This window comes from Camelus ferus, chromosome 4 (assembly GCF_009834535.1).
Source record: "Camelus ferus isolate YT-003-E chromosome 4, BCGSAC_Cfer_1.0, whole genome shotgun sequence".
In the NCBI taxonomy this organism is placed as follows: Eukaryota; Metazoa; Chordata; class Mammalia; order Artiodactyla; family Camelidae; genus Camelus; species Camelus ferus.
In genome coordinates, this window is record NC_045699.1 from 45,745,207 (window position 1) to 45,747,766 (window position 2,560).

Genomic DNA, 2,560 nt, shown 5'->3' on the forward strand with positions numbered 1-2,560 from the left:
TAGAGATAAAATATACACGTATCCCAGCTGCATCTGGGATTCTCTTCAAAATAATCCGGTGGTAAGAGGGTAGGAGAGGACAGGGTATAACTGAAGCAAGATTGGCCACATTGATATTGATATTATTAGAGATAGGTGATACGGATGTGGAGGTTTAATACACTAATATCTCTATTTTTTGTATATAATTTAAATTTTCAGTTAAAAAACTTTAAAAAATTAGCTCTAGCCCCCCCCCAAAAATGGGAGGAATGTGTTTCCAGTGATCTATCTCTGAGTGATTTGAGTCCAAGAAGCAGCCTTTACCTCTTCCCCTCTGGCCAAATCCCCCTGCACTTAAAGAACTAGAAACCTAAAGAGACATCTGAAGTCACATTTTAAGGATGTATAATGGAAGGGAGTTTGGAGAGGAATGAAATCATTAAGGAGGATTATACTGTCACCACTCGACACAATGGGGATTGCTGCTTTTAACTGCTTTAAACAAGTCTTACTTCATACCAGAGTTTCGACTCAAGTAGGCGTCGCCATGGGAAGTGGATCCTGCCCAGGAGATCAAATCTTTCTTCCTGGCTGAGTCTTTGAGTGCACGCTCCTTCCCTACACAGCAAGAGAACAGAGGTGGTTCTTAGAAGGCACTTGAAATTCTTTTTTCCTCTTCATAGTGTCCTTGCAGCCAGGTGTCTTGGAAGGCTCCGGAATGAAGGCGCCTCTGGATAAAGTGGCTATCCTGCCTCTGAGAGGCTGGGGGACCAGGCCAAGTTTCTGCCTTTCTGTGAGTCTCTATTTCCTGCACATGCAATCAGATATAGTATAGCATAGGGTCAGCCAGTGGCCTCTGCAAGTCACCAGCTTTGCAAGTTTTCACCTTATTGCACTGCTGAAAGCAAGATGTGTCACCAGTAGCTCTATGAGAGCCACCTATAAAAATTCAGCCAGAGTTCTAACTCTTGCTGCATCTGCTTAAACTGACACCATCTGATCAGGAAATACAGCCTAAATATGTGCCACCAGTGTTTCCATCAGTTCACGAAGGATAGAGGTTTCATCAGGTTAGACCAAGGAATCTTCTTTGAACGGATTATCCAAGGCATCTACCTGACAAAACAATGCTAGCTTTTTGTACAAATAAAAAAAAGTAGGGATGATAACTTCCAGATCACATTGTTGTTGAAAGGATAAAATCAGGCAATGTATCTGAAGTGCTCAGCATGGATCCTAGCATTGAGTCAGCTCTCAGTAAAGGGTTATTATTATTATTTATTTCTCCATAAAATGCAGATTGAATCTAGAGATACTTAAGTTTCCTCCTAACTCCAGCGTTTGAGGATTCATTCATTTATGCAACAAGCATTTATTGCCAAGCCCTACACCAGGTGCTGGTGCTAAGGTGGAGACATCTGACATGGGTTGGGGGCTAAAGTCAGTATATAAGGCCAAAACTCTGCATACTCCAAATTATTCTTGAAAATCCCTCCACCATCAACTGATCTCCCAATCATTTGTTCCCCCATTCAGGGGTGCTGTCAGAGGTACGGCTGGTGGAATGAGCAGCATGGTCTGGGCCATGGAGTGATGGTGGTTGAGGGATCTTTCAGGACATGGCATCCTGTCTCCACCCAGGACCCAGGACATGAAAGCCTTAATCTCTTCTCCATTCAGAGCAAAACTATATTTCCTCTTTTGGCTTTGAACCCTCAGCCCTAGTGCTGGATGAGAAAATAGAGGACAGCCTCAGTGACCACTTTCTATCAAGTTCAGGGTCGCCATGAGATGGTCATCGCCCAGTGACCAGGATCACCCTGCTTTGATAGGCTCCCCACACCTCCCAGTGGGAGCCAGGACCCCAGGACCTGTTCTCATTGTTCCACACAAATGTACCAACACTTTCCAAGAGCAGGGTGTGCTGAGCATTGGCAGGAGTGGAGTGAGCCGAAGGCAGCTTCTCCCAGATGCAGACCCCAGCCACAGCCAAGTAGGGTCAACAGGGCCACAGGAAGGCCCAGAGAAGGGCTATGGGGAACTAGGGGACAGAAAGAGTGCCCCCACCTTCCTGGGTGGTGATACTGGACATGACCCTTGGAGAATAGAGAAGACCTGGGGGCAAAACATTGGGGAAAGGGTGCCCTGAGATGAGGAGACAATAAGAAGCAAAGTCTGGAGGCAGGAAAGATGGGCTGTGTCTGAGTAATAGCAAGCAGAGCGTATGTTTGGTTGAAGGGGGAGGTGAGGCTGGAGAGTCAACAGGGCCAGGGGGCAAAGGGCTTAAGGTCAGGCCAAGGGGGCTTGATTGTGTAGGCAGAAAAGAGCCAAAGGCCTGGAGCTGGGCTCAGAGAGAGGGCATAGCTGGGGTGAAGCTCTCCTCCTAATACCTGCCCACACCCTCTCATGGGTTGATGCACAGCACCCTCCCAGGTTCTGAAAGCCCCAACTATAAATCCTTTAGCCCCAAGATCAAACCTCTCCATAGTAGCTTTAGCAGCAACTTTAGGGTCAAGAGAGGCTCCTTTTTAGGTTTCTCTACACAATTGCCCTCCATTGTGGAGAAACAACACCAGGA

General features: G+C 46.6%; 1 pseudogene; it reads left to right on the plus strand.

Moving 5' to 3' along the window:
* The first annotated feature begins 891 nt into the window (after nt 1–891).
* On the plus strand, nt 892–1,116 carry LOC116663369 (annotated as a pseudogene).
* The last annotated feature ends 1,444 nt before the right edge of the window (nt 1,117–2,560 follow it).